Below are 18,377 nucleotides of genomic sequence, written 5' to 3' on the forward strand. Positions count from 1 at the left end.
GCTTCAAACTACTTAATTTACTTTCTGTACTCAGGTGACCTGGATCTTCCCGCTCAGTGTTAGATGATATCCCAACTGCTTTAAGCTGTATCCTACAAGGAAAAAACTTTATTGGCTTCTCTTTCCACTACTTGTATTTTTAACCTAACCACTTCTTTTTCTTCTGTTTCATTACCCTCCTACAAAACAAAAAAAAAGTCTTACAGATAATGAGGGGAAAAGTCTGATTTGTAAACCTTTCTTGGGATTTCAGCTAGTAGTAATCTTGCCAGAGAAAGCAGTATGCTTCTGAGAATGAGGCAATACTCACAGACAACGATGGCTGTAATCACAAGCACTGTACCTAAGAACTAACAGGAATACAAGGGAACATTGAGGTCACGAGTATTTTGAGCTTTCCCATCATACAAACATCATAATATATTTATCAAGTTTTATCATAAAAGTATTTAAATTCCCTCCTGTCCTATTGAAAGATTATTTCAGAGTCTCCCGTCCAAGGACTGGGAAACCCAGTCTCTGGCCTGATTACTGACTAAATGCATGCAGAATGATTCCCAAACTTTTTTGTTCTTGTGCCAACATTTCCTTTAGCTTAAACAGTTCAAGTAGTCATTCTTGCTTTCTATAATGTCAGCCATAAAACCCACAACACACACAATACAAACTTGCAAATACTATAAATTACTGTAATTACAAAGAGATGTTCTTGTTAGATACAGTTAATTTATAGCTGTTCATCCTTTTTTCTGATATTCATTCTGCTCATAGTTAATGTGGATATTTAGACAGTTTACTAATTCAGCTTGATCCTAATACTGAACATTATCCATGGTTTTCTCCCCCCCCCCTCTTCCCCCCCCCCCCCCCCCGAGTTCAAACACTAAAGGATTAAAAAACAAGGTGTTTTGCTTATTACAAGACTGGACATAGACCTGCATATACAAACAGGTACCTGCTCAAAAAATAACTACAAATTAGGTGATTACTTAGGTGTGTCAAGGAAGTAGCCTACTTTTATATACTGGAATAAAGATTGAGATCTGATAGTACATGCAAATCTAATGGCAGAGGAGGGGCATGCATTCAGTATCATTTTGAAATCAGAATCAACACTTGGTTTGAGAAACACTCTGCTAAGCAAAAAGGCACAGTCCAAGACTTTGTACCCAGCCAGCAGAGAAATGACAATCTGGGCTCCACAGGCATTATCAGGACATAGCTCAGAGCAAGTTCATCTGGCATTTGGAAACCCCGCTTGAGACAGAGCTGCATGTTCACTTGGGAACCTGGCTCAAAGGAAGTCACTTAGGGATACGAGACTTTTCTAAAAGCAATACTGTGGCACTGTAGAAGAGTTTTGATTACAAATTGTTTGTTCATTATGTAATAAAAATTGTTTTCTGAAGTAATGCTTATTGGAAGAAATGGGCTATATCTACATTAGCAAGAGCCTTGGCACAGCTGCAGCGGACCCCTAAAGCAAAACAACTGCTGCTGAGAGCGCAGCCTCCGTGCTCTCTGTGCTCCGCATTGTTTACTCCCAAGTAGCTCCAGTCTGGACCCACAAATACCCATGAAACAGCTGAAGCACACAACTTCTTTAAAGGGTGATCTTCCCACTTTTTTCTGATCTGCTTCAGAGGTTTTTTTCCAGCCTCTAATTTTTATTTCATGTTCATTTCCCTTTTTATGCAGCACTCAGCTTCGCAGCGCTCTCCCGCTCTCCCAAGAGCGCCCAGCAAGGAAGGGGCCAGGCAAGCGCCCAGGTCAATCCCGGGCACAGCTACCTGCGCCCTTCTGGAGGCAGAAGGCTGTGGCCCTGCTCACATCAGCTGCAGCGGCACACCCACAGTGATAAAGCTAATCCCTGGAAAAATGCAGGCGGAAACTACAACCGGAAGGCCAAGCAATATACAAGAGATTAACTAATTTATACACCCAGACTACCAGACCTCTGGTTTAAAGTAAGTGTGGCATAGGCCCATATATTCTAGAAAAGGTAAAATAATTCTTTAAGTCCTGTTTGCCAGCAGGTAAACAAGCACTATGATAAAAGTAAGCTGTTGCTTCACAGAGCTACTTGCAAATGCAAACCCTTGTTTGGAAACCATCAAGACATTTACATGGGAAAGCAGAAAGTAACAATTGGAAACTGACTGTGGAAAAAGCACATTTCTTTTAAATATTTGCTAAAGCTTGCAGAGGCTTGTGTGAAGAAGGAGTAGGTAGCAGAAAGGAACCTGTATGAGCTGTCATTTGGGAAACTGGTTTGCATTAATGGCCTTTGAACCGACCACATCCATCCAGCTTTCCAAATTTCTGTTAGTGACAGATTACCAGGCAGACACGGATCTCTAGAGAAAATATTACATTATGTAATAATGGCCTAGCTCACAAAGCTGTTATTATTACTGTGCTCCTGTGCAGGCATACAGGTGCACACACATAATTAAGCAAAACAAAGTCTATATCCACACATATACAACCAAAGTAACACTATAAACTAACATCCAAAGTTAGACTTAAATAAAATTGGTAAATGGCTAACATTAAAATTAATAATATTCTCCTTATCACTATTATAGAAGAGCCAATACTGGATTTAGCCTTAGCTATCAACCCTTAAAGATCTTGAAATATCAGATTGAGTCTTTACTAGCTAATCATCAGTCACTGCCCATCACTAAACGTTTCTGAGGAACCGTACCTATGAATAAGTGAGAAAAAGAAAAGGCCTGATTAACTTCAGTTAAAAATATGCCATGCTCTTTCTAGCTGCGCCTCTAAGCTTGCTTCTCATCCATGGTCAGAAGATTATCTTACAAAGGGACTGCAGAGCCTTCAGGCCAACGTCAGTGTAATTACACTTGAGCAAACCTCTCATGTAGGGAAACTTTCTGGGTGGGAACCCCATCGCAGGATAGCAGTCATGGTTCAAAGAGAGCTCGGTACAGAAGCAGACTGCAAACACAGAGAATGAAAATAAGACACACAGAGAAGCCTAGCCACCGCCTGAGAACCACTAGGAGACAAAAGCAAGAGTCTGTAGTGGTAACAGACTCACGCCTCCGCAGCGCTCCATGTCTTCAAGAGAAAGTTGTCCTTGTCACCTTGGCTGCCCTGCACGTAGCTGGACACGCAGCATGCCCGGCAAGCCTGGCGAGGCGTTCCTGCCACACAGCCCGCGCCTCGGCCCCCGGAGAGCTGGGCACGCTGCGGCAGGCAGGGCGAGGGCCTCGCGGCAGCAAAGGGACACTCGGAAGGGTGGCAAGGAGCGGGGCAGAGAGGAAAAGCGCAACTGCTTCAGAGCAGGGCAGGGAGCGGCGCTGGGAAGGGGCTCGCTCGCAGTGCGCCTTCACTACCAGCTTGCAGTAAGTAGTAGAGTAAGCTCAGCAGGTAGCGAACCTGGCTGTTTGAAACTCAAGGTCTCCACACACACATTTACATCTTTTCCTGTAGTAATGGGCTTACAGGCGTTTACTGAAGTGACTGGTTAGAAGTGGTAAGAACTGAGAAAAGTTCAGGACTTGTTACACACTCTCACCCAGAAATGGTCCCACGAAACCATTTCCCGTTTCCAAAGTTCAATGTAACTACAGCTACCCTATTCTCTGCCCAGCATTATTTTTTTTAATAATTGGAGACGCTGTATTCTACCAGCTCTATCTGAGAAAGGAAATCTAGAGAAAGAGTTCTGAAAAAAAAAAAAAAAAAAAAAGCCCTGTTTGTTATATATGTGCAAACAGCTCTCCATAAACAGACAGCAGGGCTGTGCCTCTGCTATGAGGGAGCTCAGCCCCTCAGCAGGGTGACAACACACAGACAAACGGGACAGCTGCCACCGGTTTTACACTCCTGCCATTAAAACAGCCACACACACTCCATTTTTTTAGTCGCGAGCTCCCGTTCCTCTATTAACCACCCCACCACCGCCATCACCACAACCCAAAGCCACTTACTCCAGCAGCCCGGCCGAGAGCCCGCGTCCCTCACGGCGGGAAGAGATGGAGAACGGGCGGGCAGCCGGCTTCCCTCCCCGCCTACCCTTTTCCCCGCTCCGCCTCGCCTCGCCTCCCCGCCCTGCTCCGCCGCCTCAGCCAGCCGGCAGGGCCGCCGAGGGCGGGCCGGTCCTCCTCAGGAAGGGGAAGCCGCGCTAGGCCCCGCCGCTGCGGCCTGTTCCCGCCCTCCGCGCCCCGGCCTGGAGTGAGGGGCGTCGCGGCCCTTCGCAGCCCCTCCTCCGGCTCGGGGCTGGGCGGGCGGCGGGGGACATAGGCCCTCGCGCGGGGTTGTCCCCCGCCGCCCGCCCAGCCCCGAGCCGGCCAGCGGGGTCAGCTGAGGTGCCTTTACACCGTGAACTGGTATTTTAATTTTTTTTTTTTTTTCTGAGGAATTTCTGGTGGTGGTTGGTTTGCTTGTGGGTGGCAGAGAGGTTTCTTCCCTCAGATATCTAAACAGACTTTATATTTATAGCCATTTATCAGCTGCAGAGCCCTTCCCTGCTTGCCTAGTGGGTTAAAGTGCAGTGTGGGGGAGAGGAGACCTTTCCGACACGTCTCTTGATCAGTGTTAAGAGATGTAATATTCATAACCTGGATGATTCCTAGACAGGAAAAAGGCTAAATCTCTGAGGGTCAACCTTAGAAAAAAAAAAAAATTGCAGTGCATAAGGGATACATAGAAATCCACATCTCTTTAGATGAGATATTAGGAAGAAATTCTCTCCCGTGAGGGCGGTGAGCCCCTGGCGCAGGGTGCCCCGAGAAGCTGTGGCTGCCCCATCCCTGGGGGTACTCAAGGCCGGGTTGGACGGGGCTTGGGGCAACCTGGGCTGGGGGGAGGTGGCCCTGCCCAGGGCAGGGGGGTGGGACTAGATGGTCTTGAAGGTCCCTTCCAACCCAAACCATTCCATGATTCGATGATTCTTCAGTTGTCTTCTCCAGTGGCTCTGGTATGGCATGAAGCTGGTTAAGAAATGATGTCTCAGTGGCTTGATACATCTGCCAGCTCTCTTTCTTCAACTGAAACTTCTCATGAAGCCCCACTGAGGTCCTGATTTCTACCGGACTTGGCAGAAGCACAATTTAGTAGTTAATCCAGGTCTTCACAGAAGCCAGACTTTCCACCAGCAGGCAGGCTGCACAGCTACCCCTCTGGGGCACAGCTAATGGAGCCCACCACAGGGTGACACTCGCACTGTCATGGAGAGGACACTTGCAGCACAAGTGCTGGGACAGGGTGAATCTCATGTTATTTTTGTGGCACAGGCTTGAATTGAAAGCTTTCCAAGTCTTTACCTCTCCGAAACAGCAGATTTCCAATCTTGAACTTCCTTCCCTAGGTACTTGCTGTGTAAGGCTTATAAGTGAGTTGCTGACTGGGTGATACCTTGAGACATTTTGTGTATCCTCATTCTCACTGCTTTCTGTCCTGCAATACCAAGTGACAAGACTTGGAAGAGCTGCTGCTAAGAGTTATGGTTTCTAATGGTCCTCCTTGTTTCTCATCCTGGTTCCCATGTTCCAGGCTCCCAGGGACACAGCTGAAAAACATAGCTATGTTTTTTGGGGAAACATCTGGAGATTCATGCCTATTGCTGCTTTTGCAGTGAGGGGCCAGACACACGTTAGTGATAAGCCTCCCCCTCCAAAACTCATCGGTGAACTTTTGGTTGCGCTTTTCCCTGCAAATTTACATTTTTAGTGCCCTGCAGTCGTGGTTCCACAAGCGTTTGGGATCTCCTTTTCCATGCTGGACCAAAACACGAGCTGATCTTGTGACTGTTTATGCCCATCAGTCCATCACGAGTCTGTCCTTGCCCACCCACTGCCTCTGTCAGTTGCCTGATGCCGTGTCACACACGGTGTCACACGGGCAGGACCCCTGCACACCCCGTGGACTGTCCCTGGTTCCCTGCTTTCCAGGCATAGAGGGATCAGCTGTGTCTAACCATGCTGCTTGGCTGTCTCCCAGAAACTGCTTTTATTGCTGTTCTTCCGTGCTCACTGCTTAGTCAACATGCTTTACAGGCAGCATGAGACGTGTTTTCTATCAGGCACAGAAAAACAACCGGCTGCTGCCATGAAGGATGGGGCACATCTCCCTCCCACCGCGTCCTTCAGGCACGCTCCGGTCCCTCGTCAGCCAGCTAAATGTCACCAACAGGTCCCATCTGAGATGGCCGTAGGAACCTAATCCTTCCCTCTTGGGTCAGATATAACCAGATGAGCTAAATTGGAAGCTGCAATAGTAATGTATGGCTATCAACTCCCTGGGTGGCATTTAAAGTCAGTAAACAACTGCAAGGGTTGGATTTCAGAAGTTTTGCAAAGTAAGTGATACTCAGGCCACCAACACTGGGAGCAGTTTTTATCCCAGACGCGTTAGGAGACATGGTAGTGCTCTTAAAAGGAAAAAAGATCTCAAGCAGCAGCTGGAATTAGCACACTCCGTAGATATTCAGGCTTAGAATCCACGGGAATACCTCAGACAAACAGAGAGAACGGAAAATGAAAGGAAAACTCCCCAGAAACGGATTCATTGGTTTGGAGGGTTTTTTTGGAGAGAGAGTGTGAGAAAGGAAGAATAATAATTGGGCTAGGAAAAAATGGATGTAAATGCAATTTGTGGTGAATAATTTCAGCGTGATCCAACACACGCAGGTTCTAGGGGTGAATACCTACCCCATATATGTGTACTGAGATGGCACTAAGTGTTGCCGTTTCATCCATCTCTAACAAATATTCAAATCATCATCATAAATTGGTTGTAACTGGGAAAATACCCTGTCCTCCCACCCCTCAAGGTTGTTGTCTACCCAGATGCAGCTGCGTTGTCGGTTTATAGTAATTTTTGATTGATTCAAACCAGGGCAGTGTATGAGTGCAACGTGTCGATGTCCAGTTCCTGAGTGAGCGTATTCTGCACCCCAGCACTTCTGTCTCTCATGAACTCTTCCAAACTGCCAAAATCTTAAAGGGGGTAGAAAATGAGAGTGCTGTAATACTCTTCTCATAGAAGGGAAATCCAAGAATGAGTGAAAACTTTTACAAGGATGGCATTTACCTAGCAATCTCCCTTCCCGGGAGAGGTTCTCCACATGGTCGTGGCACAGCTACCAACAAGGAATGGGCTGTTCTTTGCTCTCCTGATTAGGCTTCTTTTCAACTACAGCTGTCTTTTCATCTTAGTTACTTTTCAGCTGTGTTTTGATCTTAGTTACTGGTTGGTAAAGATTGGCCTTCCTAAGTTTGAATCATGAAAAGATTTTTACAAGGTTAAGCAAAAAAATGAGACGCCTTAAGGTATCACAAAATTCCTCCCTCTTGAGCCTGTTTTTTATTTAATGTCTAGATGAAAATATTACCTCCCAAGTCTCCGTGCGTGTGGCTTGGTCCCTGGGACACCTGCCAAGACAAGAATTTTAGATGCCCGAATCATGTGCTTAGCAGGTGTAAATTGTGTTCAGGGAGAGTTCACCTTTTGTCCTTAACCCCAGAGGCAGTTTCTCTTCATTAGCAAGGGAAGATGGAGAAAAAGATTATCATCGTTTCCTGACTGCATGCCAAAGTTATGCATCATAAGAAGAAAATCTGTTCCTACATTCACAAATATGTTTTCTCCTAATCTGTCTTCAGGAAAATGTCTTTGTGAGGAGCAAGGGGTAATAATAATCGCAGAAGAGTTGAAAGGAAGCGACGGAAACAGAAGCCGAATTTCTCTACTGAGATTTTTTCAAGCGGGATCCATGGTTGGTCCTCCCATTCGAAAATAAAAGGACTTAGTCACAGCTATGATTAAACATTTAAAAGGGTTCCCATCTCTGGCTGCTGGTATCAGGTATCATTCGGAAATACAACTGTATTGCTTCATATCAGATACTCAGTTTACCGAGCACCAGGCTCTATTGCTAGTGTTTAAACATTTCCCCCTCCACTGCAACAGATAAGAACAGCCACTGTGTTTGTGTGTGTGTCTGAAAAAACGGCTCATTTTTCTATTAAAACTGAAGCAATGTGCTATCGTCATAATTATGTCTTATTGTTTGCTGTTGTATGAAGATAACACATCAGGGCTGAGTCACAGAAACAAACGCAAAAATTGCAGTTTAAAAGAACAAGGTCATAGGTCACGTTATTTGTTGCAGAACAAGCACAGTAATTAATTGGCCTCTCCCTGCAATGGCAGCACAGGCAGCTTACCTACGGCAGAGCCAGGCAATGGAAAGGAGCCATGTGGAGTATCCGTGTTTTTCTGGGGCAAACAGCTGAGCTCAGTCTAATAGAGAACGTGAATTTCACTGGGAGAGGGGAAGAAAAAAAAGACAGTATTTTTTAGAGAAAAAGACTGCTTGGACTATTGAAGAGTATTTATTTTCTCTTGTTTAAAAATCTTTGTTGTGGCAGGAAATATGAAAAAATCTTTTAAATTTATTTTCTCCTTATGTATGCCAGAGAGAGAGCTGTTATATTCAGAAAATGAAATGGAAAAGGCTTTGTGGAATTTGTGCTATTTTTTTTTCTCAGACAATGACAGACTAAAACCAGTCCCAGTGAATATACACATCTCCTTTTTGTCCAGATATTTTCTCTGTTTGATTGATTAGGAAAAAATCTTAGAAAACCTGTTCATAGACATGTACAACCACTTTGAAAGCCTAATATTCCAGTACATAATGCAGAAATACAGGATTTGAGTCTCTTGTTCTCTTCCAGTGTCCATTCCACTGGTGTTGCTTGGGCTTTTGTTTCCCACCATTTGAATAGTGTCTGGGACAAACATTTTTGGGGTGTCCACAGGTTTATAAGGAACTTCTGCAGATTGCTAGCAACATAATCAATAGTTGTGTTGGGAAAAGTTGTTTTAAATAACCACATGCATCATTGTCAATTTGGGTTTGGTGACCTTTTCTATTCCAGAACTGTTCAGTTGAAAACAAAGGGATATAGGAAAATCCGTAAGTTTCCACTTTGCTGATATCTGAAACAAATCGACATTGCTGGATGTAAATGACTCATCTCGGTGGCTGAAGCCCCTGGATGGGATGCTGCGCCACAGCTTCCTCTTAGCACTGGTTTTGAGCACCCAGCCATCCCATAGCTTCCCCAGAATTTAAAATTATACCTTTTCATGGACAGAAATATTTTTCCTTGCAGATTTAAATAATTAATTGGGACGTGCCTGGTGGGTCTTGAGATAAACTTAAAGGAGGCAGCAGATACGTGTGACCAAGTGACCTTTTGCTGTCCTGCTCGTCCCTGCGCGCTCACTGTGCTCAAAGGGACGCTGTCAAAATTGCTAGCCCTTAAAACTTTAACCTGCACTGACAAGTTGTTCTACATTATAAGTCCTACCTAAAAGATTACCACGATTGTTTTGTTTGTTTTGTTTCAACAGGCTTTGCTGAAGGCTCTGCAATACGTAGGCATTTGTCCTTTTGGGGAGGTGGATATTTTTAAATGCCCAGCTTATTCCGTGACCTGTTAAAATCAAGTTGATGTGCGTGTACTCCACTCAGCGCAGAACTCGCCAGGGATGGTATGATTTTTCTGCACTCTGGAGACAGAGACAAGAGCACGCTGTGGAAGCCTTTACTGGAGAGGCTTTCAGAAGCCATTTTGAAAGGCCTGCAGTTATCCTTCGTTATTTTGGGGGCCAGTACGAAGTCTTGGCCAGACTTCCCAGGTAATATTCAGTATTAGGTCCGTGTTAGTTAAACATGAGAAAGCGTTCACCAGGCAGTGGGTTCGTACAGAGAGGTATATGATATTTCAGGCCAGTCTGAATTACTCCTTAGGTGTTATTTCTAACAAGATCTCTATTTAATACAGCTCCGCATGAAGAGGTGAATCAGTGCAAACAGCACAGGTACATCACACTTTCCCTTTTTTATATGCCGATACAGGGATTGATGCAACACCAGTTTTAGAGCGGGCAACTGCACAGCTGCGAGCACATCGCATGACATGGGGACACGTGTCCATACCAGCTAGGGAGGAGGGAGGGAATGATACCCACTTACCCCACCCCAGGTAATCCACCCCTACAGCTGTAAGCTTGATTTGAGCTGTTTTACCGCTGCCTATCTATCAATCCCTACCTTGTTCCTATTGCAGCTGCACCGGCTGAATTGGGATGTCTGAGGCTTCGAGTGCCCCTGAGCTGCACCATCCTCCACAGTCGGCAGCAGCGCCTGGAGCTTGCGGGATCTGCCCCATCCCTGGAGGTGTTCAAGGCCAGGCTGGATGGGGCTCAGAGCAACCTGGGCTGGTGGGAGGTGTCCCTGCCCAGGGCAGGGGGGTGGAACTAGGTGATCTTTAAGGTCCCTTCCAACCCAAACCATTCTGTGATTCTCTGATTCTATGCTCTGCAGCAGCAGAGCCCCATGGGAAGATGCTGTGTCAAGCCTTAGCCAGAAGCATCAAGATCAGAGTCCCTTTAAGGGTGACCAGGAATGGAAAAACACTTATTTGTCCCCTTCTGGGGGATAAAAAGTCCTAAGAAAAATCGTTTCCCTTCTTCCTATAACAAGTTTTGCCTGCCTTGTTTCTGGTGAAGATCTATGGTGTCTCCTCAGCTGCTGGAAAGGTTTTTTAACTGAACCAAAGAGGATGATGTCCTGAGTCCCTGACAGGATAATCCCTCTCACCCATTCATCAGATATTAGATAGAAACGTACAAAAGTATATTTTAAGCAATCTCACTAAAAGCAGTTCCCTAGATGCTATAACCTTGTTATGTGGAGTTGGATTCTTGATGCCATTCAAGCCCTCTACTGAACTGCCAAAATTATATATGTTTTACGGATGACAGCTAGAGACACATTTATTTTTATGAAGTCTTTGAACTTAAATTTTGTTTAGGACAGTAATTTCATGCAATGTTCCTGTGCTGTTCTGCTAGACTTGCACAGACCATGATCCTTCTGCACTGAGGTTTTGCAGGGAGAGTTCTCCCAACCGCTGTGATGATTGAGATGATGAACACCTGAGGCCTTCTCTCACTGGAGTAGGATGCAGATTCTTAATCACCTGAACCAATCCTATGAAATTTTCACCAGTCCTGAGACTCTGGACCACCATTTCTTAATATTACAGGTCCTGATTCCCTCCTTCATTCAGCACTCTCCTACATACAATCATTTTTAAAGGGAGGCCAAGCATGAGCCCGTCTCATGCAGCTTGAAAAAGGGTTTCTGGAGCCTGTTCTAGAGCAGCATTTGAGCTCCAGTGAGTCATGGGAGTTGCCAAACTCTTCCTGATTTGCAGAGTTCGCTGTAGTACGTCAGCCAACACCCACAGATGTTCTGAGCAGATGCAAAACGTGGTCTAACGGACATGGGAAACTGTTCTCTAATTAACTGCGACTGCAAGAACAGGTTTCATTTTGACTCTGGGAGCCAGGCAGGCTTGCTAGCAGTGCGAAGTTTGTTACTGTGGCGACCCCTGCAAAATGATTCTCTAACGAGTGGCAGTGACAGAGCCTGTTGTGTTAAATCCCCGACCTGCCCAGGAGAACCAGCCCAAGGACTCCTCTCCCTCAGCTGGAACCAGCTGCTGCTCCCCCGGCTGCACGCAGGCACTGCCAGAGCATCCCCTGCCGCCTCGTCTCAGCTCACCAGAAGCGAAAGGAGGGGAGAGAATGAAAGTAGGGGGCGAAACTAGTTGGCCAACTATTGCTATTTACCTCAGCATGCCTAACTTTCAGGTGAATTAAAATAGCGAAGCAGAGTCTTCTCAATATGAACATTTTTTGCCTAACTGCTTTAGGATTTCTGGTCCCGTGCTTGGCTGGGAAAACAGTTTTTCAAGGCTGACTGATGCAACTGTAAGCAATAGCCCAAATAATAGTTATTACTTGAAGTGTTTACTGTGTTAGTTTCTGCGGGTGGAAACTAAGAAGTTGCAACAAAGCTCAGGGGAAAGGGAACTGCGATGGCATTGTTTCTGGCCAGTGTTGTTCCTCTGGGCCAAGGTTGACTGGGCGATACTGTCCCCTGGTATCGGCTGGCCGGCGAGCAAATCGTGGCCTTGACTTTCCTGCCAGGTTCGCTGAGAACACAAGATTTGCTCAGCTTCTGCTTTACGCATGCAGAAGAAATTTGCCATCTCGATGAGCTGAACGTGCGATTGGGAATGGTTAGGCAATAGCTGCAGGAGCGGGGAGCAGAGGGGAACTTCTCCATAAGGTAGGAACTTCTCCGCAGAGGTAAACTTCTCCATAGGGCAGTTTACATTTTGATGTTAATATATGTTCAAACAGGAAATTGGAACTTTATCTGTGGTGTCAAATTACTGTTCGTTGAAGAAGAAAACACCGGCTTACTACCATTGGTGGTAGCCCGTCTTGTCTGGAGGGTTTTCTTAAGCACAGCTTTTCTCGTACGTACACCTTCATGCTCTCTTGATGCTTGGTGCTGCTGTTCCTTGAACTCTTTGGCTCACACGTGGCCGTTCTTGGGAGTGTGTCCAAGACAAACTAAATGTCAAGACTAATTTGTACTGGAACACGGCATCGTTACATCACAGCACAGGCAGCGGCATTCTATTGATATCTCATCACTACTCAGTTGTACTGAAATGTCAGGATCTGCAGCACTACATCAACCGACAAAACAGAGATGTAAATTCAGACATTGTCCCGTGATGATTCCTGTATTAGTAGATCCTGTGAGCCTCTAGGCCCTTAACTTCTGGCCTCCTCTGGCAAAGTCCTTCCAGTATAGAAAAGGAACAAAAATGTGCCTTTTGTGATTTGGTCTAAAAGCTTTTAAATGTAAAGGATGATGGGTGTATTATACAATTTTCTAGGGTTTTTTATCCTTTAGGGGAAAAAATACATAGGGACATTGATAACTTTCTAAAACCCTCTTTTTCCCTGGAAATAACAGCTCAAAAGTACTGACTGTGAACATGGGACTGAAAAAAGAAGGGAAAAAGAATGAAAACAACCCCAAATGTACTAGGGGAGATACTGGAGGAGGGAGCCTGCACAGAAACTTACAGAGCGGGCATTGGTGGTTCAGTGGTAGAATTCTCGCCTGCCACGCGGGAGGCCCGGGTTCGATTCCCGGCCAATGCAGTTCTCTTTTTTTTTTCCCCGGGCCGGGAAAGCCCAGCGCGCTCCCGGCGCCACTTTCCTTTTTCCCCGCGGGGCTCCCGAGCGGGAAGAAGCGGCGCCGCGGGGGCCAAGACACGTCGTGCCGGCGGCCCTGCGCGCTGGCGGCGGCCGGGCGCGTCCACACGGTGAAACGGGTGAGAGGGGGAGGGAAAAAAAAAAAAAAAAAAAGAGCCGATGGAGATGCCGGGGATTGAACCCGGGACCTCACACATGCGAAGCGCGCGCTCTACCACTGAGCTACATCCCCGGCTGGCGGCCACCGCCGCCGCGTGCTATCAGAGGGCGGGACGGGCCCCGCCGCCGCCCGCGGCCCCCGAAGGTGACGGGGTGACGGCACTGAGTGCGGGAGGACCCCCCGGCGCCGGCGGAGGGGGGTACCACCGGGAACGAGCTCTCCGCGCCCCCCCGAGGCGGCCGCTGGAAGGCCGCTGCCCGTTCTCTCCCCGCCCCGCGCTGCCCCGGTGCCCCCCGGGCGGAGGGGAGCGGAGCGCCGCAGCCCCGCTTCCCCCGGCGCACCCCCAGCCCCGCGCCCCAGGCGGGAGGCGGCGCGCCACGACATGGAACGCCCCGGGTCCGGGCGGGGGCTCGGGGGGGGGGGGGGGAGCGGGGCCCGGAGCGGAGGGGAGGGCAGCCCGGGGGGGTCCTGCCCGGGCACGCGCCCGGCGGCACCAGCACCGCCCGCCAGCTGTAACGGGAGCCGCCCCCCCCCCCCCCCCGCCCCGGTGTGCTCTGCCGGTCCGGGGGCGGTTCTCCCCTTCTCCCCTCGACGTGCGGCTGTGGGCGCCTGGGCTGCACCTCTGCTGCAGCGGGGGGCGTCTGCGCTGCGTCCGGACGTCTGGGCTGCGTCCGTCCGCATCTGTACCGCATCTGTACCGCATCTGTACCGCATCTGTACCGCATCTGTACCGCATCTGTACATCTGTGCTGCATCCGCACTACACCTATACGCATCTATCCTACACCTATACATCCACACTACATCTCTATGCGTCTATACTACATCGATATGCACCTATACTGCATCTATACTACATCTGTGCTACATCTATACTGCATCTATACGCATCTATGCTACATCTATACATCTATGCTACATCTATACTACATCTATACTTCATCTATATGCATCTATACTACATCTATACATCTATACTACTTCTATTCTACATCTATGTGTGTCTATGCTACATCTATACTACATCTATACTTCATCTATGTGCATCTATACTACATCTATGCATCTATACTACATCTATACATCTATGCTACATCTATACTACATATATATGCATCTATACTGCATCTATACATCTATACTACATCAATATGCATCTATACTACATCTATACTACATCTCTACAACATCTATACATCTATACTACATCTGTGCTACATCTATATGCATCTATACTGCATCTATACTACATCTATACTACATCTATGTGCATCTGTTTATCTATACCACATCTATCTGCATCTGTGCTACATCTATACTACGTCTCTGTGCACCTACACCACAGCAGTAACGCTGCTGTGCGTTTCACTCCCGCTGGTGCAAGCCGCTGCCCGGCGCGGCGGTGCCTGTCTCCCCCAGCCCGGGACAGGGACCCCCTTCGCTGCCCGGTGCCGTTCCTCCTGCGCCGGCGGGCAGTCCTCACCGCAGCCCCTCGCGCATTTCCGTCCTGTCCGAAAACAGCATTTAACAGCTGCACCTTCTTCAAACCCGATTTCTGGAAGCAGCTTCCTGGGAGTGACGGAGTTTGATGTTCATAATTAACACCACATACAAATATCGGGTGAGTGTGTTGAGGCGAAGCCCGGAGTAGCCGCGGCCCCAAACAGGGCTGAGCCAACGGGGCAGAGCAGGTTCACACCAACCGCCGCAATAAAAACACAAAGCAATTTAAAACCTTCGCTTCAGGTTTTTCCTCCTTTTGTTTACCTTTCTGTAGACTTCAGAATAGCAGAAAATGAATAATACAGATATTACTATGCCTTTATGGATTTCTCAGCGGTGATGGACAGTCAGTCTAATTGTGAGACTTCCCGTTCGGGAGGTGGGTCGAGGCAGAGCACGATGAGAGCAGCTACAGATCCAAAGCGTATCAGCAAGTATTTAATTACTCTCCCTGTGGAACCAATACAAGAGCTTATGTGCTGCCTATATTAAAGTGAAACAACACTTCTATAGCGGCTGGATATAAATATCCTCTAGACATCACCTACCAAATAGAGAATAAATTGTGTTATTCAGGCAAGACTCAACGTGTGGCTGCTATGGGAGAAAATGAGATGCCTTACACCGAGCTGTGGAGTAAAACAAACTGACCCACGGATGGCTGTAGATGTCCTCGGTGGCACCACGCGTCCCCTGCTCCCTCCCTCTGGCTCAGCCCCGGGGGCAGCCCCTGGTTCCAGGAGACACTTTGTCATCGTGTGCCCGGCGGTTTCTACTGCCGCTGGACACCCGGGCACAAGCCGGACATTCAGCAGCGCCGGCAGAGGACTACATTCGCCTCTTTGTGTTTGGGTTTCTGTGCTGACATCAGGGAAAAACAATGTCACTGTTATCTGGCAGCTCCTCCGCGTTGCTTGGGGGGATTAACTCATTCCGGGTACCTCGCAAACCGTCGGCGCCTTCAGGGAGGCCCTCCTTGTCCCTGGGGACGGGGTTTTCGTTGGAGCTGCTCAAGGTTCTGCGTTTTTCATCGATGCACGTTAGGTACACACTTAAACTCAGCCCGTGTGTTCCACAGCAATTTTTCTCCAAGCTGCTGGATTTCTAGAGTGCAGCCTGAGAAGAGTTCAGTTGGAGCGTTGCCCCATGTACGGACTGCGCAAGGATGATCACGATGGAATTCTGAAGACACAAAGGGGTATTTCTGCATTTCTCTCTGATATTTCCCATCACTGCACTTGTTCCCAGGATTAAATGTTTGCACTCAAAATTCCTTCTTAAAACAAACGCTCTCATTCAATAAAACACAGCAGTACAGCCCAAAGAGCTGTCGTGCCACTGAGCCAGCTCAGCCCCGCGCACGCGTGCCCTTGTGCGGTGGTGGGCCTGCCCGGCCCCGCAGGTCCCGGCTCCCCCCGCCTCGCGTGTCCCCCCGGGGGTTTCGGCACCGCAGCGCTCCCCGCTCCGCGGTACGGCCCGGCCCGGCGCTGGCGCCTGCGGCAATGGCATCGGCCGTTTATAAACAAATAACTAAAGCGATTTTTCTTCTCTCATATGATCATATCATCCATTTGTTTGCCGGTACGCGAATGAGGCAGTTTAGAATATTCACAAATTATTATATTATTTATACTTTATTTAGCGTTCCTGTCCTCCTTCAAAAAACATTCCTGCCGGAGATCAGGAAATAACGTAAAGTGACAAATTTCAGGGGTTATGAACAACACAGTAACTACTTACTGATGCCACTTACCAAACCGTTTAAAAAAATAAGTATATTAGAAAAAAATGAGTTGTGATTTGCAAAGTTGAACAACCAAAAGAATTGCCGATGTTACATTTACCGAATACCGTTTTTATCTCCTGCCACTAATGAGGGAATACAGTGCTCAGAGTAACCTTTAGGAAGTTCTGTACGTGTTAGGCTGAGTCTGAATGAAGTTACAATCAGCTCATCCAAATACAAATGGCTTTTTCTCCTGTATTTTTACATGTTTGATTTTTATTGAATGAACTCCTTTGTTTGTTGTGGTGAAATGGAGCAATAAAGCAAGGAAGTCTTTCATTAGCTCCCGAGTCTGAGTGTTTCACTGGTTTTTGTTGTTCCCGGAGAGAACATCATAAGAACATCCCCAAAACACCGGTTACAAATCAGCCCAGAGTAAAGAATTATGAAAGTTAGAGTTAAAAAAGGAGACAAAAAGGCAGAAAACAGGATTGAAGTACCGAACTGGGAGATTCATTAGGGTCGCAGATGGATAGGTGAAATATAGCCCTGCAGAAATTATTTGACTGGCAAATTAATTACACAATATTACAATGGTTTCTCAGCCAGATTTAGCCCTCGGGAAGCAGGTAGGAGTCGGCATGACTTAATAAAAGGAGCCTTGACTGGTCTGCGGCCTAATCAGAGATGAAAATTAACATTTCAGGATTTGAGGCAAACGGGCGGTGTTTTGCAAAGCTCAGAGAGGCGGAGCGTGGCACAGGACGCAGCTCGCACGGTCTGCGCAGCCAAAGCGCCCAGGCAGCGGGACGCTCCCGCCTGCTTCACGCAGCGTTGCCTTCCCGACCCGGCCGGGAGGCGCAGGTGGAGCTGCTTTGGAGACCACCACGGCCGTCCCATTGGGGCAGGTCGTGCCACAGCACACTTCAGACTTGTTCAGAGAATGCCTGATTAAAATATTCTGCAAAACATTTTACCCCGACCCCCAAAAGTACACTATTATTATTATTTCCTCAAGTGTTGACATATTCGCTGGACCTTATTCCACCTTCGCAGCTCTCACTCTGCCCCCAGCATGCAGAAACATAACACAGAACAGGTTATTTTTTCTCCGTTTGCTTGCTAAGTGTCATATATTTAAAGGGGGAGATATTATGAGCTCTCTCCGGAACAAACGTTGTTTATTGTTCCTGGAAAAGCTTTGGATGTGTTTATATATACCCCAACTGAAACACATCACCTTCTAGTGATGAGTATCATAGGACATGCTCATTAGCCCGGTCTGAACCACAATATCGTTACAAATATTAAGTAAGGTGTTTTCTGATTGCCGAAATTACACAACCAGAAGGCAAGGCTCATACTCAGGGTCTTAAATCACGCATAACTCTTACTTCAAATTCCTACCTTGCAGTTCAGCTTCCAGTGCTCCGTTTTCTCCAGGGCAATATCTTGTTTCTCCATTCTCCACGGCCTTCAGGTTACACCTGGGATCCAGAACACAAGTATTTTTTCAGACAAAAAGAAGATGTGAATCTTCTGGAAATAAATAATTTTGAGGCCTTACAGGATGAGGTGTGTAGTCCTTTGGGCTTATGATAAAAATGCACTCAACCAAACGGACCTGGAGAAGTGGCCTCATATTGCCAAGTGCTTTTTTTGCACTTAATAATGATTGTTCACTGTTGTTGGTTACAACAGCCAACTATTTCTTGTATGTACAACTCTGACTTGTGGTGTGGCTGGAAGGTTGGTTTGATGTCCACAGGGACAAACCCAGTTAAACTGAGCATTGCGGTTTGGGCAGTCGCGCAGCAGAAGGGTCCTCTGAAAGACTGGGTAAGGTGGACAGCT

General features: G+C 47.3%; 1 protein-coding gene and 1 long non-coding RNA gene across 5 annotated transcripts in view; one reads left to right on the forward strand and one right to left on the reverse strand.

Annotated features, from left to right (window-relative positions):
• The window catches only part of GPD2 (glycerol-3-phosphate dehydrogenase 2), a 150,370-nt gene extending 146,339 nt beyond the window's left edge, over window positions 1-4,031 (reverse strand). For all 4 annotated transcript variants that reach the window (XM_082483471.1, XM_082483469.1, XM_082483470.1 and 1 more), the window contains exon 1: window positions 3,963-4,031. The gene's annotated coding sequence lies outside the window, so the exon portion shown is untranslated. The remainder of the gene's footprint in view (window positions 1-3,962) is intronic.
• Window positions 4,032-4,314: 283 nt separating this feature from the next.
• On the forward strand, window positions 4,315-9,961 carry LOC309672820. Its single transcript, XR_014269264.1, has 3 exons — window positions 4,315-4,361; window positions 9,397-9,684; window positions 9,905-9,961. It is a non-coding gene; the product is annotated as an uncharacterized lncRNA (long non-coding RNA).
• The last annotated feature ends 8,416 nt before the right edge of the window (window positions 9,962-18,377 follow it).

This window comes from Vanellus vanellus (assembly GCF_965231255.1).
Source record: "Vanellus vanellus genome assembly, chromosome: 5".
Lineage (NCBI taxonomy): Eukaryota > Metazoa > Chordata > Aves > Charadriiformes > Charadriidae > Vanellus > Vanellus vanellus.